Consider the following 24,341-nt stretch of genomic DNA (forward strand, 5'->3'; position numbering starts at 1 on the left):
GTTCAGTTCCATAAAAAACCCAGGAAGTGGCAAGGGGAAGGTGGGGGATTGTAAATCGAGGGGGTTGGAATTGGGCACTGCAAATATCTGAGGACTGGGGAGATAAAGTGCATGGTTGTTTTTTTAAAAAAAAAAAAACGCAGAGGGTTGCATTCAGTCGTAGTATATGTGAAATGGAGGTTAATAGCCCTCCTTCAGATCCCCCTAAGCCTCAGAGTCCCCAAGTCGAGGCGAGATACTGTGGAGAGGGCAGGTTTCATCCCTGTGTCTCCCCCCCCCACCCTGTTCTGACCCATTACGTATCCCTGCCTTCTATTCATTGGACCTTGTTGCTGGAAAAGGCCTGTTTTCAGCTGAAACAAAATAAAAATATTCCTTCCAGCAGCACCTTAAAGACTAACTAAGGTGCTGCTGGAAGGATTTTTGTTTGTTTGTTTTGACTACGTCAGACGTTGTGGCTAATCCCTTTGACTGCCCCATGTGTCCCGATCCATGATCTATTCTGTTTGTGTGTCCCCCCTCTCCGTGACCGGCGTATCTCATGACGTTTTGAAGGATGTTATTTATTTTTGTCTTGTGGTTATTTGGTGGGGTTTTTTTGGGGGGGTAGTTTTGCTAAATTGTAAAGTAAAACCCCCTTGCCGTGCAGGGGCCTACATAAATCAAAGGCTGTGCTGCGGCCTGTGCCACCCCCCCCCCCAGGCAGGCCCCATCCTCCACTTGGCAATGTTGGTTTTTTTTGGGGGGGGGTAGTGGTGCTAAATGGTAAAGTAAAAACCCCTTGTCGTGCTCCCAAGTGCGTTGTGGGTTATCCCCCCCCCCGGGCCTAGCGGAGGCCTGGCAGCCTGACAGGAGCCTAGGGGTGATAATGGCCGCCTCCGTGGATCCATTTGCTTGGTTGATGATGATGTCATTTGGTTTGTGGGTGTGGCTTAGATTTCACAGGAAGGGAGGGGGTGGAGGAGGGTACTACGCCACTTGAGGGCGCTGTTTGACTTGGTGGAAAAGCAGGTCTGCACCTGGGCAGGTGTGCGATTTGAGGGATTTTTGCCCCCAACAACGCTCTAGGAGTGGCCTGGATCATTGTGTCAAAATTTCAGGACGATCAGTCAAGCGGTTACGGAGAAAAGTGTCAAACGGAATTTCACGATTTTTACATTTTTATATATATAGATAACAACGTTAGAATTCTTATCCAAAAGCTCTTGTCCTTCTTATTTTCACTGAGTCACCTCTTTTATTCAGTCTCCTCCTGTGGTTTCCGGTTTCTTTGTTTCGTCCTCTAATTGGCCCATCCCTCCTCCGAACCACGCTGCGCCATCATCATCAAGACACAAATGCAAGAGCCAGCCAGCATGCAAGGACAAGACATTTCAGGGCTCCGGACTTGACTTCCCAACTGCTGGAGCACTGACAGTTCCCATTTTAGAAATTTAGCACTGGGTTACAGTCATCATGACCCAGTCCACAACTTATGTCCCCGATGGACATAAATAGATTGCTCCCTAGCAGAGAACAGATCACCCGCTGATTCTGCACCAACTTACTGATAAGCTAAATACACACGTAAATAATATTCTACACATCTAGGTAGGTTTGGCTACACAAAAATGTTTTTAGCAGGCTCCTGCCTTATGTCAACAGGCAGGGAGTTCCAATGTGTGGGTGCCACACCACTAAAAGATGGATTTCTAACAAATGGGGGGGGGGGGTGCATTATGTGGGACATGTAACAGCTAGTTCTGCAGATTGAAGCATATATATCTAGTAATGTGATCTTGCAGATAAATTGGCCCCAAGTTGTTAAGGGCTGGTGGAAGGCAGAGGCTGAGAGTGGCATGCCAAAGTTTGTTATTATATTTTGCCAGTTTGTTATTATATACCATTTCATATTTCAAAGAAAACTTTAAACAGTTTACAACCACCTGAAAAATATCGAAAATAAAAGTCAAATACCAAAAAAATAACCCCACTTCACATTTTAGGATAGTACATTGGATCAGATATGCAGTTAAACACCAATATGCACCAAAACGAGTAACTTATGGGGATCATAATAACTACTAGCAGGTCCAAAATGGAGACATCCAAGTCCTCCTTCCAATTATGCAAGCATGTACTTATGGACAGCAGCAGCACAATCGCTTCTGCAATCTATGTAACTAGCATATTTGGGGGGATAATTGCATGCTTCCCACCCCTATAACTGCCTGCTAGCATGAGGGAGCACCCACAATCATTCTCCCTCTCCCCTAATACCCATCAAGACAAAAACAACAACAAGCAGGGGTGACAGTTTTGCCTTCGACGCTACCTGAAAGGGGTGATACCCATTGGTGTCATCTCCTTCGAAGCCACCCCATCTGGGACCGTAACAGCATGGGTTAAAAACTCCACGGGATGGGAGCGTTCCTAACAAGTTATCGCCTATCAGCTCCTCCAAGTACTACCCTTGCTTGTTGTTGCTCAGCTGGTGGGGCAACTGGTCTATGGGGTGGATATGTAGAATTAAGTGACCCCTATTCTATCCCCATAGGACGCGGGTGGCGCTGTGGGTTAAACCACTGAGCCTAGGGCTTTCCGATCAGAAGGTCGGCGGTTCAAATCCCCACGACGGGGTGAGCTCCCGTTGCTCGGTCCCAGCTCCTGCCAACCTAGCAGTTCGAAAGCACATCAAAGTGCAAGTTGATAAATAGGTACCGCTCCGGCAGGAAGGTAAACGGCATTTCCGTGCGCTGCTCTGGTTTGCCAGAAGCGGCTTTGTCATGCTGGCCACATGACCTGGAAGCTGTACGCCGGCTCCCTCGGCCAATAACGCGAGATGAGCACCACAACACGAGTTGGTCACAACTGGACCTAATGGTCAGGGGTCCCTTTACCTTTACCTTTACTCTATCCCCACACTCCTTACCACCAGCAAACAAACAGCTCGAGTTCAGTGCACCTTATCTTAGCTGCGGACGTCCTAGTTCATAACTCAGTTCTGTAACATATTACAAACCACTGGACCATGGGGAAGACACCACCAGAGGGGCATTCGCAAAGGTGGGTGCTATTTTTAAAAGACTCAGCCTTTCCAATGAGAATGCAGAGTCTGTCATACAACTAGCTGGAGATTATTTGTATTGTGTATCGCCTGCAGGGATGGAACAATGCAAACAGCCACACGAGAACACAAAAGGTATAGGCATATATATACCCTTTAAGCACTACGCTGGAATCTACGCTGGAATCATAGCTGTCAAGTTTTCCCTTTTCTCGCGAGGAAGCCTATTCAGCATAAGGGAATTTCCCTTAAGAAAAGGGAGAATTTGACAGCTATGATCTGGCTGTGTCCATTTCTATCCAGGCTGGAGGAAGCATCTGTGAGATTGTGAAGTGTGTGATGATTCAACCAGTAAATCAAAGAGGTTATATGAGTACAGAGAGAAATATGCTGGTGGAGAACCAGGCCGGGGGGGGGGCCTGCTGTTCATGGAAAACATCCATCTTAATGCACTCGAATAATCCAAAAATAGCATAGCGAGCCGCTTAAACTTTCAGCTGACACCGAGCCCAAGGCATTTTTAGCAATAAAACGATGGGGACATGGAATTAGCATCGGGCAATTTCAGAATGAAAACATTTCCTCATCCTTGAGGAACATCTGGGAGATTCGGAGAAAGGAAGGGCGCAATCAGCTCAATCTTAAATGCTTTAATTCCAACGGCAGGGCCGCAAAAGTGCGATCCCATAGTATGGAAGATAAATTAATGATATGACTGGGCAGGGGTGTAATTCAGCTCCAATACGGGTCCGGTTTATAGTTTGCCACTTTTTTCTTTTTTGCTTTTTATGAATCTTTTATTAGCAAGTGAAAGAAAGAGAGAGAGAGAGAGAGAGAAATTAACCATCACAACAATAAAAATAATAATACAAGAAACATCATCAGGTCACAGCGAGGATACAATACCCATGTTAAACATATAAATCAATATAAGCCCTCTAGATGTCCAAATAGGTATCCACATAAGATTATCATATATAGGAAACATAATTGAATGCAACCAGGACAGTGAGACCATCAGGCCATTACATCATAGATGGTGGATGTTTATCCTTCCAGGCTTGATGCACACATTTCTTAGTAAGGACTTACAAAATCCACTTCTGCCGTCTTGCTGCTAGCTCCCATACTATAGGAACATAATTTTAAAAATCCATGAACATCTGCAATTATCAAGGATTTCCAGCAGTACAATATTGATATGGACAACAACTACACTCCAAAAAGTAATACCGTAGGTCACAACACAAGCCCGTACCATATGCCTCAATGTGGTTTTTTCAGCATAACACCTCCAAGAACTATATGTATTATTATTATTATTCCACTTTTTCCCCAGATCAGGGCTCAAGGCGGCTTAAAAATAAAAAAGCAAAGGCCAAAAACAAAGAAAAGATAGTCATTTTTTAAAATAATTAAGCACTAATAGAATTAAAATAATATAAAAAGATCTTTCTAAAAACACAGATAACTGCAAGAAGGTAGAGAAAATCAGTGTGCCAGCCCTTTCCAGTCAGTTCCTAAAGGCCTGTTGGAATAAAAGGTCCTTGCCTGCCAGCAGAAGGAGGGAACCGGTCTAACTTCACTAGGAAAAGTCTGTGAGCAATATGACAATGCCAAGCAGAAGACAAGGCTACACAAAGAGGGAACCTATAGCTAGCATCTCCAGAACCTGTTGCCAGCACTGAGCAGAGGGCAGGTCTGGCCACCCAGGCAAACAGTGTCTCTCTGTGAGCAACCACTTTACTTACTGTACTCTCATAGGCATGAGTGGCAGTCATTCGGTAATATGGGAGAAAATAGAATGCTGTGCTTGGGAGACACAATTAAAAACCCAGCATCTAATTTGGCCCATGCCTCAGCAGCATAGTGCTTATCTCCCTGTTGTTGCTGTTTAGTCGTTTAGTCGTGTCCGACTCTTCGTGACCCCACAGACCAGAGCATGCCAGGCACTCCTGTCTTCCACTGCCTCCCGCAGTTTGGTCAGACTCATGTTGGTAGCTTCAAGAACACTGTCTAGCCATCTCATCCTCTGTCGTCCCCTTCTCCTTGTGCCCTCAATCTTTCCCAACATCAGGGTCTTTTCCAGGGAGTCTTCTCATCTCATGAGGTGGCCAAAGTATTGGAGCCTCAGTTCAGGATCTGTCCTTCCAGTGAGCACTCAGGGCTGATTTCCTTCAGAATGGATAGGTTTGATCTTCTTGCAGTCCATGGGACTCTCAAGAGTCTCCTCCAGCACCATAATTCAAAAGCATCAATTCTTCGGCGATCAGCCTTCTTTATGGTCCAGCTCTCACTTCCATACATCACTACTGGGAAAACCATAGCTTTAACTATACGGACCTTTGTCGGCAAGGTGACGTCTCTGCTTTTTAAGATGCTGTCTAGGTTTGTCATCGCTTTTCTCCCAAGAAGCAGGCGTCTTTGAATTTCGTGACTGCTGTTACCATCTCACTGCCTCCATTTATTCAAGCCCCTTTGCCAGGACAAGGCAGTGATCCATGAAGGAGCTTATCTCTCTAGGGTTTGGTTATCTATGGCTCAATGCAGAGGGTCCCCCAAAACCACAGCAGCCAAAGGTTAGCACTTGATCTTCAAAGTGAAGTGGGAAACCCTCTCCAAACCATAGTTTTCAGTTCTGGGTTGAAGTGCTTTTTGTGGTTAGGAAAGTTACAGAGAAAAACACTGCAATGTAGGGAATGAGCAGGTGGTTATTGAGAAAACATATAAACACCCCACAAGTCAATCAGGATAAATTCTGGATGGACTCTCATTGTCATATAGCTGCCCCGCAAGCAAATCAGAAGAAATGCTCAATAAAGACCAGGAGTTGACCTCTGCATAAGCTTTGTGCAAGCAAATTAGGATATATGTTCAATAAACAGATCATGTGGAGGAGCCCAGTGTGTACTTAGGATTGCAAACTTCATTTATTTATTCCTCGTGTGGTCTACCAGCAGTTCTCTGGCAAACTCGGATGCCCAAGAATGGGAACTACTGGGTTAAAAAAGAGAGACTTCCCTTAATTCAATATACGCTCACTTTATTTTACTAATAAGTTAACATTTGTCAGCATCAGAATCTGTCACAGTTCAGAGTACTCAACTACTGTACTTCGTTTGCTTTCAAAGAGACAGCCTTTATCTGCCGTTGCCACTAAGCCTGTTGTGAGTGAGCTAGAATAAATCAGCTCTGAAGAAATGAACGGCTCTTTAGGAGAGAAAAAATGTTTCGAAAATCTCCTCAGGATTTTAATAAAACTGTCTCTGAGGCATATAAATCATGTTCCTAATACAGTATATTTCAATTTCCAGGACTGTATGGAGAACCTTAAAATGTTAACAGATGTAGGAAAGTATCGTCCTCCTACACTCTCTTTCTCAAACACACATATACAGAAAGCTGAAATATGTATGCAACATTTTTATTCGCCATTATTGGAGGGGTGGGTTGGAGCTGGAAAAAAAGCTTTACTGTTTAGATTGTTTCTGTGGTAACACATCTGGTTGTGCAATCTTGAGCTTGGATGCTAACTATCTTGGAAGGCAACAAATCATGTTGTTGTTGTTGTTGTCAGCGAGAAAAATGTGAAGCACAGAGTGGAGATGCGTCTGATCCGATAAGAGCTCTTCCACCATTGCGATCTCCACTCCACTCACAGCCACATGGAATATCTCTTCAGATACCCTTGCTTAGATTTTAAAAATAAAATAAAAAACCGTGCAAACATACATACAGCATCACAGCCTTTGGAATCTTTAAACACTATCTCTATTTTTAAAATGACACAAACTTGGTTGTCGCCGTTTCCACCTGGGTGTGAAATAAATTGAAGACAGAAGTGCTTACATGGCGTTATGACTGAGAAAACCCTGGATCTTCTCCTGATCGCGTGACGCCCTTAGCTGAAAACCAACCAACCGAAAACAACTAGCAATCACACTTATCTTCCTGGAAAGTCTGCATAAATATTTATGCTTATTTATACAAATGTAGTACAAGTTAGATTCACTTTAGCACTAAATGCAGCAACTATTAGCACAAAGGGGAGCTGGCTGCCAATATGTGCTCCTTGGCCCGCCCACCCCTAGCAAGGAGCCAATAAAAAGCCCTTCTCTGGGGACCCTTTCCGCCCAATCAGATCAGATCCGAAATTAACGTATTAAGTTTATTTCTTGTTTGTTGAGCAATTCTCTTCCATCAGAATTGCACTTCTGTTCCGGAGATATTTCCTTTTCCAAAGTTCTGAAACCACACTATTTGGTGGTACATGGCAATATTGGAGGTGGTCAGCCTCTATGGCCATGTGTCCTTGTGCTGCTGGCAATGGCTGACCTGCCTGGGGGTGAGGTTAGACTGTGTAGCCCCAAGGGACCCAGGATGGGGAAGATGTAGCAAGTGAGCAACTCCTAGGAGAAAAAATGAAGGCCCAGTTCCCTATCCACGGAAGGCTGCTGCTGCACCTTGTGTCCTTGTTTCTCTAGTACAAAAGATGGTCCTTAACAATCCATCAGTCTTGAGGTAGGAGGATTCCCAAACAATGCACAAAACTCAGCACGCGCTCCATCACACTGTTCTGAAATCTTTGCGGTTTTAAAATATGTCCAACAGAAGTGTCAAAACAGAAGTGTTTGTAACCATCACTGAGTTCAAGGTCTCAATGGCTGAGGAGGAATTATTTTCTTCACTCTCCTCTCTAGAGTTACCATAGAAATTGTGACTGTAGACCTTCTGTCTTTAAAGCTTCACAGAAAGTTTCCAAAACAGAAATCTCTCCTTTTGCAGAACTTAGAGAACTTAGTTGGCAATGGAAACAGATTTTTTTTTGGGGGGGGGGGTGGCAGATCAAAAATAGATCTGCCTGTCCTTGTGCTACTGAAGACTCCAAGCATAATCCAATCTCATGGGGAGAACAGCAAATTCTATTGCCCATCGCCTCGTTCATTTCAACCAAGCATGGTAGAATTAATGCCCAATGGGCTGTGCTCACCATCTCCAGAAATAGATTAAATCCTTCACGCCCTAAAAGATGCTTATTAAAAGAGCTGCTCCCTGAGGAACATTTGGCTGTTACCATCAGCTACTTTTCATTCCAAAGTTCAATGCGGGCCAAATTACAGCTTGATTAATTACATTCTGCCAGCTCATTTCCTCTTGGCCTTGGTGAAAGTCATGTTTGTAATACATTAAACAGATGCAGCACAAATACTATGCCTACTACACAATTCTGTCCACAGGTCTTCTTTCCAGTCCTTCCTCAATCCCATTTCTCCAATAAGAGCATATGATTAATTGCCTTCTAGCTGTCATTTTTCTCTTCCCAGTTCCTTGCCGTACGTACACCAGTCCTTGAAGGACTGGCAAAGTTATGGTTCCCCAAAGAAGCAAACGATGAGATTACTGACAAGGGATGTTGAGAACCAAAGACCACTATATCTGAAAAACACATCTCTCAGTCTACTCCCAGTACTTCCAGCCATCAAATTCCTCTTTAAAATGATCTGCCTTTGTAATCCTTGTCTCATCTTAGGCCCATCACCCAGCAAGGATTCCCTTGGGGACCTGATTGTTTTAAGGCTGGTGGGAAACTCTTTCTCCTGAATGAACTCAGTAGCCATTCTTCAGGGCCAACATGACTGCCATCGTTGTCTTTGAAAATACCATGCCCCAACTGGGTCCTTTTAGCCATTTCCCACCACACTGCAGCCTGAGGTTATCAGGACGCTCAGAGCCTGGCTGGATGGCGCCATTTTGGATACCTAAACAATGGCACTCGCAACCTGAACATCATAATTAGGAGGAATAATAATTCAATCCAATCTTGAGGGGGGGTACACTCTGTCCTCTGGACAGTGGTTCAGTCCTCATTTATGTGTATTTGCAACACCCCACAATCCATTCACAGAGTTCAAGCTCTAGAATAAAGTTTGCGGCATCTAGTGCGGGAATTGAAAAGAATAGTGGGAACTGTAATTCGTTAAAGGTGCTGGGGATTGTAACTTTGTGAGGGCAGCACGCTTAGTGAATTACATCTCCCAGGATTCTTTGGGGGAAAACCATGACTATTAAAGTGGAATAAGAGTGCTGGAAATGTATGGGGTGGATCTGACCAAAGACTGCACAGGAAACATGAGATCATTCGTATGGGTAAGACTGAGGAAAGGTCAAATGCGAAGTATTCGTCTGCCTTTCTGAATTATACATGGAAAAGCAACTAGCATTGCAAACATACCCAAGGGAGAAATGTGGCACGAAAATATGGGGCATCTGTCTATCCCAACCTTTTGAAAACAGCATTCTTTTCCTTGTGCATAATAATTGTGGACAGAATTTTTATCAAGGCTTTGATTGCATTGTGCCAGATAAAGTGGGTTCGTGGATTGGATGTAGCCTACAGGCCAGCAGTTGGTCTCCGTTTCCACCAGACTCCTCGCCAATCCTTTCTGGGAAGCTTCCTTGGGTGCGCATTGTTGCACAACCTCCCAAGCAGCTTGTTCCACTAAAGACACTCTTTCTGACATTTAGCACAGATTAATCTCTTCTGCAGTTCCAAACATTGTGTCATGTCCTCACTTGACTTGAAGGAATGGAGCTGCTGCGGAGGAAAGCTTTGGGGGAGCCAAGGACTTCCATGGCCACTACAAGTGATGGAAGGAATTGCAACTCAAAAAGAAGGTAGATCTGGGAAGGGCCATGGCTCAGTGGTAGAGCAGCTGCTTTGCATGCAGAAGGTCCCAGGTTCAATCCCCAGCATCTCCAGGTAGGGTTGGGAAGATCCTCAGTCTGAAACCCTGGAGAGCTGCTGCTACTCAGTGTGGACAATACCGAGCGGGATGGACCAAGTGTTTGACTCAGTATAAGGCACAGATGGCATAGGACACCCAAAACATTGCTTCAGTTTATGGCTTCTCAACACCTATCACTCCTCGTTGAACATACAGATCAAGAAGCAAATCAGACAAAGGGCATTCAGAAGTGCTCAAAGCTCAATAAAGAATGGGCAAAACTTATAATTTATCTAGGAGACCACTGTAAGCGGATGAAAACATTAGCAGGATTCTAATAACACTTGTAATGTAGCAAATATCATGGACAATAAATATGGAGAGATACAAAATATGGATTCTGAAATAATATGCAGTTGAAAAGGTTGACAATAGGACCACATGGAGGGGAGGGTGGGAAGCCTGGAGATTCAGAAGTGCTCAGCAGTCTGTTGTACTAAAACAACGCCTTTTTAAAAATTATTGCAAAAAAGAAACAATAAATAGATAATATCAATGTTTCTTTTTTAAAAAACAACAACAACAAAAACACCACTGTCGGCAATTACAGTAACAATAAGAATATTCCATTAGTCCTGATTTAAACATATAAATCAATGGAGGTGGTCCTTATAAGCCATGTGTTCAAACATATGTGTTTTAATGTACTAAAATAATGTTATAAATCATGTTTTTGATTAACATAAAGTAAAGAAAGGCACCTGACATCATCGTGGCATCAGATGACAGACAGGTGGTAGTCCCCACCCGCCTGCTGAAGTTGTCCTATGGGGTTGGGATAGGGGAGATAAAGATCCGGCCCACTGAGCCAAAAAGTCTCCCCACCCCTGCTGGAAATGGCACAAAGGCTTGCTTCTGATTTGGTGTGTTTAAGAAATAGCAGATAAACTTGCCAAGTCACCTTCAAAAATGAGACTTCCCACCCCACCCCAAAATCTTAGTTTCATCACTGAAATGAAAGCAGTTACACAAGGCTTCAGTGAAAACTAGGGACAGTGAAAATATATGGTTGGATCCACATTTTATTGCAAGCCTATCTGATTTGTACTTTCCAAAAGACTAAGCCGGTTGAAATGCTCAAAACAAAAAACAAAAAAAATTCCTTCCAGTAGCACCTTAGACACCAACTAAATTTGTCATAGGTATGAGCTTTCGTGTGCATGCACACTTCTTCAGATAAAATTAGTGCTTCTCTGCCATTTTCAAAGTAGTTCTCCGGCCAAAAAATGTTTACAAAAAGGTCTATGTTAGGGCACATGCATAAAAATGCAGTATGTTCATGAAAATAGCATACAAAAATGCATAATGTTGGGGGGAATTGCTTGCAAAAACGACTATACTGGGCAAAATTGCACAAAAAATGTGTATGCAGACGTACCTTGGAAGTCGAACGGAATCCGTTCTGGAAGTCCGTTCGACTTACAAAACATTTGGAAACCAAAGCGCGGCTTATGATTGGCTGCAGGAAACCGCAGAAGCCCTGTCGGACATTTGACTTCCAAAAATAGTTCAAAAACCAGAACACTCACTTTTTAAAAAAAAAAATTAAAAAGCAAACTGATGTGAAAATCTGCAAACAGAACATGAGATTGGAACAATTAGAAATTTCTGAGAAAATTAAATTGACAGATTCATCCATGCTAACTAAAAGCCAGATTCTTAAGAGAGAGAAATCTTGAAAATGCCTTCAAAACTGGAAACACCAAAAATCTTTAATCTTCAGGACAGCCACATGTGGAGTGAAAGTGAGGCAGGTCGACAACAGAATTTTCATGTGCAGAGTGAAGAATACGAGTAGAATTTTTTTCAGTGCAACACATTTCTGTTTTGGCACAGAGTGGAGCTACACATGATAACTAGGCCTCTCACCCAATTAACAATATCATATTCAATTAACTGTGTCAGTTTTATACCACAAGCATATATATACATGTCTACTCAGTAGTACCTTTACTTTTGATGGGATTTACTCTGAGGTGAGTGTGTACTACTACTTTAGGTTGCCCTACGCCCGGAATTTCCTGGACATTGCCAGAATTTGGTCATGGGAAACAGTGTCCGGGCAGAAATCGCTGGACTATCTGGGGAAATCTGGCCATATGGCTGCTCAAACTGCGTTGGAGGGAATGCGGGCGGCGGCAACTGCAGCCCTGCCTGGGCCTTCCCTTGCATCACGGCTTGAGCAGCTGTTGGGGGCCGCTGCTGCTGCTGGAGAAGACAGGACCAGAAGCTGCGGAACGAGCCTCCCTGCCGGGCCCAATCCTGGGAGCCACCTTGTTGGTGGCCACTTGGAGGCTGAGGACCTGAAAGGGAAAGGTGGCACCATAGCAGAGCCCGCTCACCACCCCACAGTCATGGCACTGGCAAGCAGGAGCCTCACACAAACAGGGTTCTAGCAAGCCACGTGGCTGGAGCAGGCGCTGGAAATTATTTTTTTCTCTTGGCTGCGACCTCCACGTCAAGGGTAGGTCTGTCCGGGAAGGCCGCTTTTGAAATATGGCAGCCCTAGAGTCACTGTGCACAGGATAGCAGCCTTACCCTATTCAATCCGCTTGAATTTGCCAATGAATAAAAGCAAATCACTGAAGGGGAAAAAACATGCTTTGTTTTAATATATGACACAAACACGTATCGCAACAGACACTATCCTAGAAGATCTATTCCCTCCTGCGTGAAAAAGAAAAGGGGCATACCGTGTTTCTCACATTTTAAGACATGTCTTATATTTATTTTTTCTCCAAAAAAACACCCCGAGGCTTATTTTCAGGGGATGTCTTATTTTTTTGTTAAGCTTTTTAATTTTTTACAGGTATTAAGCTTTCAGAGAGTTTTGCTGGGTCGGGCTCGGTGCGGCGCGCGCTGCTGCCCTTGTCGGCTCCCGCTGGGTCGGGACTCAGCGCTGTGACATCAGCAAGGCCGCGAGGGTGGTACTGTCACCTGGGCAGCCCGGGATCTCCATACACGTGGCCCACTCAAGACATTAAAAACAGCAGCAGCTGGAGGGGCTTTGCCCAGCCACTACTTTTAAAACTCACAGGGCAGCGCTAAACCAGAACGGGGTGCCTATCTCGGGGTGGCTTTCTCCCCCTCCCAGGCTCCTACCTTCGCATCTCCTTCGGTGCTGTTGCTTTTTGCACGCAAACCAAGCTCCGCAGTGCTGGGTGGGGGCGGACTCAAAAGCAGAGCCAACAAACCAGCACCAGAGCTTCAAGCCGGCGCTCTCTCTATGGCACAAGCATAGAGGCTGCTGCCCCATCGGAGCCTAGAGCGGATTGGTCAAACTCCGCTTCCGGGTTGCGTTTCCTTAGAAACCCGAGGCGCGGAGACCCGGAAGCGCTTGCGGGACCAGTTCCGGGTTGCCGCGCCATGGCTGCGCTGGGAGCGCCGGGGTGCCTGCAGGGCGGGAGGGTCGCTGTGGCTTCACTGCTCCTGAGGCAGCACCCGCAGGGACGCTGCACCGTGTGGGGATGGCGGGGCCTCCCGCTGGACCCGGCAAAGACAGCAGCGCGCGCTGCGCCGAGCCCCGACTCAGCGGGACCCGGCAAAGACAGCAGCGTGCACTGCGCGGAGTCCCGACTGAGTGGGACCCGGGAGAGACAGCAGCGCTCGGCGAGGTGCGCGCTGCAGAAGCGCCATGCAGGCCTGCTCCCACCACTAACACTATGGTACCCCAGCATGTCTTATTTTTGGGGGATGCCTTATATTTTATTGCCTCCAGAAAATCGTGCCATGGCTTATTTTATAGGCACGTCTTAAAATATGAGAAACACGGTACCTAAAATGACACAAACCACTTGCATTTAGGAAGTTTCCTCTCTGTCTAATTTCCAAATTTGACACCCTATTCAATTAATCAATCAATGTGCATGTTTGGATCGCAAAGTAAGTAGCAATGTATTTTGGTAACAAGCAATGCACCTCACAAATCACCCACATTTCAAGTAGCATACTCTGATACAATTGTTGGTGGCATCTGTGACAATTCAATTTTTGGTGCCCTGTTCACTCTTTTGCATACTCCTGCATAAGAAACCCTTGAACAAGAGCCAGCTAAAAGTGTTGTTCTTGGTGAAGGAAAAATTGTATCTGAAACCCAGTTCAGACACGAAGCTCTTAAGATGACATTGGGCCAGTAATTCTGTCATGGTGCAATTTTAAACGTGTTTAACTCAGAAGGGTTTAATTTTAAACGTGTTTAACTCCAATGGGGCGTGTTCCTAATTAAATTGGTAGGGTAAATTGGGATAGTCTACAGATTTGCAGCCCTGACCTCCTTAAACATGCAAGTACTGTATATAGAAAGAATACCGGTAAATCATAATCTGAGAAGCCCAAGCATCAAAGAGATTTGGGACAAGGGGGACATCCTCTGTAGAGATAAAGGAAAGTGTTCATCACCACCTGAGGATCTTGCAGAGTGGTCAACACAGAGTTTGTTCACATGGCTGAGTCCTGGAAGACCTGCTCCCTGCCTTGCAGGCCATTTCCCACCTGGCCTGGGAGGGCAGGGCCTGGACCAGGCATAGGCAAACTCGGCCCTCCAGGTGTTTTTTGGCCTACAACTCCCATGATCCCTAGCTAGCAGGACCAGTGGTCAGGTATGATGGTAATTGTTGTCCCAAAGCATCTGGAGGGCTAAGCTTGCCTATGCCTGGACTGGACTGACTCCAGCTACAAAAGCTGGGGCTGCAGAACAGACACTGAGGCTGGGGTACTGTTTAGGGGGATTGGGGTGTGAGTTGTTGCTGCTATTTATATTAATTTTGTGTATATTTTAGATCTTAATATGATTTATGTTGAAACTGTTGCAATTTGGTTGCACACTTTTTATGTTTTATTTAATACTTAAAACTACTTTTGTTACGTTTGTAATTATGTAATTTTTCTCATGCTGCAAACCACCATGTGCATGGTTTTAACTATGGAAAAGCGGCATATAAATAAAATGTTGTATGTATGTCCGTACTTCACTTTTCACATAATGCAGGGCTTTATATATGGTCAATTCAGGTTTTATATGGGGCAGGGTTATCAAAAGCGCTATTTATAGAGAGACTTTGAAACAACACAACTCCAGTAAAACGTAGCTGGGCTGCGACCCAAAAACCACAAACAGCACTAAAAGCAAATAACGCACAATCATTACATAGTCCTAGAAAGCAAGTGTAACAAAAACAAAACGTAACTAAGGGAAATATAACTGTTATCTCCACAATGCAGTTTCAGGATAAGAAGATCAGGACCAGCTCTATCATTAGACAGAGTCATAGGTGTCATCTTGAACAAAATATTGTGGGGCCCACTAGCCCGCCCACACTTCTTCCCCCCCCCCATCCCAGAACTTCTATGAAGCACACCTTCCTCTGCCATGCACAACTGGACACAGGACTCCTCTCGCCCCTGCCACCTTTTCACCTCTCATCCTCCGCCCATGCTCCAGCTCAGACGCATTCAGAAATACAGCCAAACCTTGATTATCAAACGTAATTTGTCCTGGAAGCCCATTTGGCTTCTGAAATGTTCGACAAGCAAGGTGTGGCTTCTGATTGGTTGCAGGAGCTTCCTGCACAGAGGCGGAAGCCGCGTCAGACATTCGGCTTCCAAAAAGTGTTTGAAAACCGGAGCATTTACTTCCAGGTTTTTGGCATTCAGGAGCCGAAACTTTCCAAAACAGAGGCGTTTGGGAGCCGAGGTTTGACTGTAGCATCAAAAGTCAGAAGGCAAGCTAGGAAAAGAGGGCAGCGCCCAGCTGAGAGGTGCCCACTTCAAACGGTTGGTTTTGGATTTCATGGAAGGGCAGCAAATTGTTATTCGATTTATTATTTTTGCATTTCTATTCCCATGGAATGGAAGAGGTGCTTGTGGGATTTATTGCCTCAGGTACCAAAATAACTTGACTGGCCTTGAGTATTATTTGCAGCTCCCCCATGGGCCAGCCCTGGCAGGAATAGATAGGTTGCTGGATTACTTGCAATAGATTGGCAAGAGTTTCTATGGACTGTTTAATGAAAGCAACAAAATGGGATTCTTTTACCTAAACTGGGCTATTAGAATCTCTGATCTTTACTCGGTCCAACATATGTTAATATTTGTATGCCAGTCATCCTATTGGTGTTGTTCATTGGGTCCAGTAGGCAATTGGCTCCCTTGCCCCCCAGGGAGCATCTTGACATCCCAACATCTTTTTTGCATCTGGCCCTGTGACATCCTGAGCAGGGGGTTGTGTGGGGTAGAGTCTCAAAAGGTGCGCAGAAATGAAGATTTCAGAGCCCAAGGCAGTTTGAAGATCATTCTTCTTCAAGGACCCTTGAATGCACAACACTCCGCCTTCAAGCATCCTCTGGGAGCAGAGTTGAGGACATATCATTCGACATCTAAGTGCCTCAGAGAATTATCTTTGAAAAATGTTGGACCCTGAAGTCTTCATTCGCATGCACATACTGTACAAGACTCCATTTCTTAGAGTGGTGGGAGGCTTTCCAACATCCAGTACTCTCTACGTTTCAAATTTTATGCCTGCAGGAAAGATAACAGATAGCTCTCTAGCATTTTTGGTACCTATGCAATAAAACGGCTCCTCTCATTCTCTCACCAAGCAATGGTGTCCAATGAGTCTCTTCCCGCCCCCATCTGATATTGGCGCTTTCCCCTCCCTTTTCCCCATTGTCAATCAATCAATATACTTTATTCGACCGATAGTCAGAACAATTTTCCCCATTGTGTGGCATCCTTGCTGAGCCAGAATTTAGCAGCTTTGCTCCAGTTTGTAGATTAAAATGGAAAAGAAAGTCTTTTCCCACACGGCTGGTTTTGGCCCATTGTCACTTCTTCCACAGAATTCTGTCAAACAGCTGTAAGTTAAGAACCTCTCTGACTCATCAGTTTCATCGAGGGACTTTTATCTGTGTGCTTTCCCTCCCCACCCTTCAGAATTCCAAAAACCACATGGCACATAGACAGCAGCTGAGACCAAGAGAGGGGCACAAGTCTGGGCAGTCCAGGACCTCCATACACACTGCCCGGGTTTGTGCCCCAGAGAGGTCACCTCCAACGCAGGAGGTGCAGTTAGGAATTAACGGTCTCTGCAGCCCCAGCAGGCACTGTGATTCTCCAGCGGTTTGACTTCACCCCGGAGGCGCACTCCATTGTCTCTTGATGAGACCAATAGTAGGTCCAGTCAAAGGAAGGCAGTTTCTGCACATGCTGTAGAGAGAAGTGAGGAGCAGATGGGGCTCGTCAACCTGGGAAGATAGCCCACCTACGAGCAGGAAAACTCTGATCCTAAATCTCCTTTGCCTTGCAGGATATCTTTGGGAGAAGAAAAGGCGAAGGAGAAAACCCGACACAAATCTGGAGTCCCCAAGACGGTTGGACAGCGCCTTGTATGCCTCCTTCCAGCAACTCCTGTAGCCAAGCCAGTGCCAAACATAGTGCTCTGCTTTCCTTTGGACCACATCAGTGAGGCCGAGAAGGGGGTCTTGTCATCTGGGCAACCTAGGAGCTCCTCCATGCACACTGCCCAGGCTTACATTCTGGAAAGGTCACTAAACACAGTGCTCTAAACACAGTGGTTTGGCTTCACCCCCAGAGGCACACTTCCTTGTCTCTTGAGACAGACTGATGCCAACAAATGTTCCTAAGTTGCTATCTGCCTCTGCCTGCTGCTGCTGCAGGATCTCTTGCCCCACGCTGAAAGTTTCCATCTCCTCTTCCAGATTCTTGTGCCTGACCCCACACTCCCCACTGTGGACATTCCCCACAGTTTGAGAACCTCTGCTATACAAGTATTATACAGTTAAGCCTGCACATCTGCTACTGTAGGTACTTGCTTCTCCTATGCCTCATTTAAGTGGATCTGTCTCTCTGGGCACTTGCAGTCTGTTTATGTTTTCGGTTGAATTTCAATCACTTGCCAGCAAACTCAGTTTGTGCAATTATGCTTGACAGGTTGGTCTTGCGCAACAAACCCACGCCCCCAGAAGATCAGGCTTTTTGCCATAAGGAAAGTGATGGGAAGCTGTACGTGAAAGTGTGGAGTAACACTTGCTTTGACACAATGTCATTATCAAACACAAACGAAACACAATGAATGCTCATTAAATAGCTAACATGGTCTAATCTCCCTGCAAACAAATCAGGATGAATGTTCAATGAACAGGTCATGTGGAAGCAGCCTCTGTTTTCAGTCTATCCCACGCATTCCTTCAAAGACAATGGATGTTAGATTATGCTGGAGGGCTCTATTTTCTAGGAGGAAGCTAAGATAGGTGATGATCATAGTAGAACCTGTGTTGTGTAGTAGTCCAGAATGTTGGACTTAGGGCCTGGGATGCCCAGGGTAGTTATCTACTGAGTCCTGTCAATGCAAGGGTTTCTGCTTTTGCAATGAGATGTTCCTCCTGCCAGAACCCACCTTGTGCATGCCTCACACCCTCCACAAATCTGCTCCAGGGGGTTGGAGGAGCTCTCGGTGCAGGGGGAGGAGATGGGGAGAACATCCCACTGCACAAGCAGAAATCCTTGCACTGCTAGTATGTTGACCTTAGTGCTACAATGGACAATCCCCATACAGCAATAAAGTCGTGGACTAATCGCGTTTTTCTCAGTCTAGCCTACTACACAGCGTTTTTGCGAGGATAAGACATGGGAGTGGGACACTAGTTTGAGCTCCTTGCAGGAAATACAGGCTATGAAAGTAATCATAAATTCATAGACACGTAATACATTAATCCATTCCAGACAGGTCCGCGGAGTACTTAAACTGAAAATACTCAAACCGAGGCGTACTTAAACCGAGGTATGACTGTATAGGGTTGCCATATTTCAGGAAGTGAAAATCGGGACACAAAGGTTGAGCTTTTTTTTTTTTTAAGTTTTGCCCAAAGTTGTTGAGTATGGGAAATTCCAGACACATGGCAACGCTAATGTAATAGGAGGTTGGAAGTATCTCTGAAGGGCATCTTGTGCAGTCCCCTGGTTAATGCAGGAATCTGCGGTACCCCAGACTCTTTTTAAACACCTCCAATGAAGGACAGTCTACACCCTCCTGTTCTGTAGCTCAGTGGCAAGGCATCTGCCTTGCACCCAGAAGGCCACAGGTTCAATCCCAGCACAGAATCATAAAGTTGAAAGGGACCAAGAGCAGGCGTCCTCAAACTCAGCCCTCCAGATGTTTTGAGACTACAATTCCCATTATCCCTGACCACTGGCTCTGCTAGCTAGGGATTATGGGAGTTGTAGGCCAAAAACATCTGGAGGGGCGAGTTTGCCTATGCCTGACCAAGAGGGTCATTTAGTCCAACCTCCTGCAGTGCCGGAATCTCCAGGTAGGGCTGAGAGAGCCTCTGCCAGTCAGTGTAGACCAGGCATCCCCAAACTCCGGCCTTCCAGATGTTTTGGACTACAATTCCCATAATCCCTGACCACTGGTTCTCTTAGCTAGGGATCATGGGAGTTGTAGGCCAAAACATCTGGAGGGCCGCAGTTTGGGGATGCCTGGTGTAGACAATACTCAACTAGACTGGCTGACGGTCTGACTTGGTATAAGGCAGCCTCTTATGTTCCTATTGTTCTGACACATCTCTTGCCAGTGGTCCATCAGGGTGAAAGAGATGCTGCCACACAAGCCCCAGTTTGCCCCAGCCCCTACATGCCTGCCTTCTTACCTACAAGCAGTCCACAGAGGTTTTTGTTGTTGTTTAGTCGTTTAGTCGTGTCCGACTCTTCATGACCCCATGGACCAGAGCACGCCAGGCGTTCCTGTCTCCACTCCAGGGAAGTTTTACTGCCTGTCAACCTCTCCTTCCATCCCCTCCATCTCAGTGTTACCACTCTTCAGCAGGAAGGAGTAAGGGGGGGGGGACAAAGCTAGGATTCTTGGCTCTGCCTACCATTGGCTCTGGTCCCACCTACTGTTCGGGCTCCCTGTCTTCCAGTCACAATGGGCACCAGCTACCCCTGACCCTTACCAATAGGAAGATACCAGCGATGCTTCGTCAAAATATGCGCCCTTGACATTTCCACCCATTCATTCTACTCCTGCTTTGTAGAGATCACCAGGCACACTCTGCTACATGGTAGCCTGGTCGACTCATGTTGGACTGACACCTAGATTTGATGATTTGAAGTGCCACAGATTCATTGTATGTCCTTGGGCAACTCACTTAGCTACTGTTCCCCATCCTTAAAATGGGGACGTGTTAATTACCGACCTGAGAGCAAACAGGATGAAGATTATAAAGTGCCCTGGGTACTTCCAGCATAATAATATGTATATTTGTTACGATTCCCATGAACCGGTACATTCCTTTTGGGTGCCTCAACACACCCAGGAAGTCAGGACACCTAGAGCTAAATAATGGGGAGAAGTGGGGGAGATGTGTGGCGAAATTATTTGCCTGGTTCCTGGGAAGCAAGTCCCAGGTGTTCAGCAGGACGAACCCTTTAGTCCTAAGGCAGAAGAGAGGCGTTTGCCGGACCAATCGCGAACTTCCGAGTTACACGGAACTCCTCGTCCGGGCGAAAAGAGCCCTCATAGCACGCCCTGGAAAAACCCCTTACCGGCTGCCTGCGGACCTCCTGCAAACGTTCTCCTACGCTGACCTCTAGCATGAAGAAGTGTGCATGCACACGAAAGCTCATACCAAAATATAAACTTAGTTGGTCTTTAAGGTGCTACTGAAGGAATTTTTTTATTTTGCTTCGACTCAGACCAACACGGCTACCTACCTGTACTCTAGCTCTCCAGACTCTACTACGGCACCTTTCTCCATACAGGTGCCTAGCCGGGTCTCCTCTAGGTGAGGGGCCAGTCTCCAAACACCAACACCCCCCCGACGTCTGTGCATTGATTGACGCCCCCCTTGACCGCCCACCCCCGTCCGCCACAGACCTTTGCTACATCTCCTCCAGGAATCGCACCTGATCGGCGGGTGGGCTTCTGCCGCGGCGTCCGCCCGTCCAGCCGAGCTTTCGAGCCTCCGGTGCGCGTCCAGCGCGACTTCGCGGGCGCCGGTGCCTTTACGCCGCCCGCGCTCCTTCTCTCCCTCTCGGCGTTAGGGATGTGCCCGCTGCTCGTCTCCCCGGCAGCTCCTCCTCGCCGTCGGCGTCTGTTGCTGCCTGCGAGGTCCCGATAGGGGCCGCCTTATCGCGGGCGCCACCTTCGCCGTCTGGGAGCGCGCGTGCCACCACCGGGAGCCTCTTCCAGGAAGACGCGCGCAGCAGCGGCGGCCTCCGAGGAGGATCGCCTCCCGCGTCCTCCCTCCCCCCCCCACTGCTGCCTGGCTGCTGCTCTTCTCTTCCCCTCCCTCTCTCCTTCCACCACGACCCTCCCTCCCGCCCGTGCCCGCAAGGGGGGGGGTTGAGGATTGGATATGGAGGGGCCTCCAACGCATGCTGCGATCGCCAGCCCTTCTTCTGCTCGTATTCACCGGGGAGCACCTCACACCGCCCGCCCCCTCCCTCCTGGCCGGCTACGAGCGAGCGAAAAAGGCCAAACACAACCTTGCAGGGGATGGTCCTGGGAGGAGGGGGTGAGGAGGGGCAGGCAAAGGAAGGTAAAGGGGAAGAGAGTAGAAACTGAAAGTTTTCTCCTCTCCAGCGCCCTAGGTTAGGGTAGTTCACACGTACACGTGGAGGGCGAGTGCGCAGAGGCGTATCCAGGCTCCCATGCGCCCTTATGCAAAGAGCTGGAGTGGCTCCCCCGCCCCCTCCGCGTCCCTAGCGCTCATCCACCAAAGCGCCCCAAGGAGCCTGCGCGCCTCGCCCGGCTACCCAGAACAGCAGAGAGTAGCCCGGGAGCGCGTGGACGAGCTTGGCGGGCCTAGTCGCTCCGAGCCGCAGTGGAGAGGCGCAATTTTTGCACCTCCTGGACCTGCACCCTTGGTGGGGGCCAACCTAGCCAACCCCTAGGTACACCCTTCAAGTGAGCGAAAGGGAAGTGGCCGCCTTTTATTTATAAAGACACTGCCTTATACAGAGTCGGTCCCTCTAGCTCAATATTGTCAGCACAACCAGGCAGTGGCTGTTTGGAAAGGGAGTTTCTCTCAGCCTTACCTGGAGATACTGACGTCTGAAGGTGGGGCCTTCTGCATGCAGAAGAGATTATGCATCATTGAGCCACAGACAGTCCTACCCTTGCCAGATGTCCACTCTGTTTTGGTAGTCTCCAATATTAGGAAACTCAAGAAGTTTGACCCATCCCTTATGCATTTAGTGAGCATTCAGTTCCACCGGTCATGTATGTATATCGTGTATCTGTATATATTCACGAGATACAAGTGGGGTTAACAATGCCTCCTTGTGATTTCTGCTCAACATTCTCAGCATTTGGATATTCGCTGCCTATTAAAACAGGCAGATCTTTAACCCCAACTCTTAATATGGAGAAGATTTCAGTGGTATGATTGTCTGGATCCATAATAATCATATTCATCGTTATCTAAACATATGTACTAAATAGTTTCACACAAATGTACAATAGGCTACAGAAACATCAGGAACTGGGAAGATGGGAAAATGTAGATCATTTTAACTATAAACTGACTCCCCCCCCCTCTCCTTTCTCATTTCTCTATTTCTGCAAGCCTTTCTTATCTTTCAAAGCTTTTGCTCTCCATTGATTACTCTCCCCATCTAAATATCTTAAATTTTAATCTCTCCCCCCCCCCAAGAATCTTGTTCCCAACTGCATGAACTACACGTGTTGGTTCAACAGAACCCATTGCTGCCACCCATTGGTAGCAATAAGTAAGTATATTTTTGTTATTGGGACGGTAAAAAAAAATTAAGCACAGAAATTAGGGTCAACCAAAATGCATAGTGTAGCGTGCTTTCACGTTAAGCAAAACTCTTCTGCAAGCTGGATATTAAGAAAAATATTGTTCCCAAGGGTTTGGAATTACAACCCGATCTCGGTTTGTTTCAGTCTTGCAGGAGGAAGCTCTGTGCAGATTAATTAGGTTTTATCTGTACCTTGTGCAACAATAAATCTTCGATTACACAGAAGCTCCCTCTTTGGAAGAAAAGAAACCCCCATCAGAATCTGATTAACCTATCTAGTCTGCTGGTGACCACCTCCTGCTGAGCTCTTCTTCCAGTCCATCATAAGGTGTGTTTATCTGTGTTTTGTGTATAGGGCTGTCAACTTTTTTACAGCCCCCCCCCCTGTTTAACACCAACTTGACCTGCAAGTTCATAGGGAACACGGGTGGCACTGTGGTCTCTAAACCACTGAGCCTCTTGGGCTTGACGATCAGAAGGTTGGTGGTTCGAATCCCTGCGACGGGGTGAGCTCTCATTGATCTGTCCCAGCTTCTGCCAACCTAGCAGTTCGAAAGCACGCCAGTGCAAGTAGATAAATAGGTACCACTGTGGCAGGAAGGTAACCGGCGTTTCCAAGCGTTCTGGCTTCCGTCACTGTTCTGTTGTGCCAGAAGCGGTTTAGTCATGCTGGCCACATGACCTGGAAAGCTGTCTGTGGACAAACGGCAGCTCCCTTGGCCCGAAAAGTGTGATGAGTGCCACACCCCATAGTTGCCTTTGACTGGACTTAACTGTCCAGGGGTCCTTTACCTCCCTAGAACATAGTGATAATGCAGCAAAAAGCTTTACCTGAAGATGTCTACAGATTAAGCTGTTAAAGGCACAAGGGCTCTTTGGGAGGAGTTGGAAACCCTCTTCGCATCTGCTCTGTTTGGCACAGCTCACCCAAATTGTGTTCCGCATGACACTAGGGGATGTGTTGTGTGTAGCACACCAGATCTCAGTCTGGAAGTGCATTGTGCGTGGCGTGCCAAACAAAGGAAGCTTCTGCATCTCCTTTCTCTAATAGAAAGGAAAGAAAAAAGATGCAGACCGGAATGTCATGACATTACACCAGGATGGAAACAAATCTTACAAAGTGGGTCCAAAGTGTACGCAGTGGTTTGAAGTCCTATGCAAAGGGCAGGGATTGCAGGCCAACAGGAGACCCGCAATCCAGCCCTAATCCTCAAAGGTGCTTTCCATAGCTCAACCAGATTTAATCAAGAAGGTGTAAACAATTAAACAAAATTGTGTAAACAATTTGCCAACAGTTTCGTTTGTTAAGCCCTCATCTGTCTTTGTCATTTGATATCAATCCTATTGTTCCACTCTTTTTTGTCACAGATGTCGCAATATTCCTCTTTGCGGAAAGCAAATTCATTTGCCTTCATCCATTATCTTAGCCTCCCCCAACCTGGGGTCTTCTGAATGTCTTGGACTACAACATCCATCAGGCCCAGCAGGGGGTCAGGCATGATAGGAGACGTAGTCATGTCTAGAGGGCACAAGTTAGGGAAAGCGGCATAACCAGTACTACCCAGGCTTATCTGTGTTCCATACCTGTTAAAGTCCTTTTCTCCTAAGGTGATGTCAGCTTTGATTAAAAAAAAAATATCTTAAAAGCCCACAAGGTCTGAATGGAGACAAAGGTTTCCTATCCAACTACAGATGCAAATTAACATAACAAAGCCAGGTTTAGTGTGTTA

General features: G+C 46.4%; 1 protein-coding gene across 3 annotated transcripts in view; it reads right to left on the minus strand.

The window, feature by feature from the left end:
• RIPOR3 (RIPOR family member 3) overlaps positions 1–21,096 on the minus strand; it is a 113,404-nt gene extending 92,308 nt beyond the window's left edge. Inside the window, exon 1 of one of the 3 annotated variants that reach the window (XM_060277302.2) lies at positions 20,752–21,096. The gene's annotated coding sequence lies outside the window, so the exon portion shown is untranslated. Of the gene's footprint in view, positions 1–19,496; positions 20,638–20,722 lie in introns of those variants that run through there. The other 2 variants (XM_035122812.3, XM_088674626.1) reach the window with 2 other exon arrangements.
• Positions 21,097–24,341: the final 3,245 nt, after the last annotated feature.

The sequence above is a fragment of the Zootoca vivipara genome, chromosome 7, assembly GCF_965207765.1.
Source record: "Zootoca vivipara chromosome 7, rZooViv2.hap1.1, whole genome shotgun sequence".
NCBI lineage: Eukaryota > Metazoa > Chordata > Lepidosauria > Squamata > Lacertidae > Zootoca > Zootoca vivipara.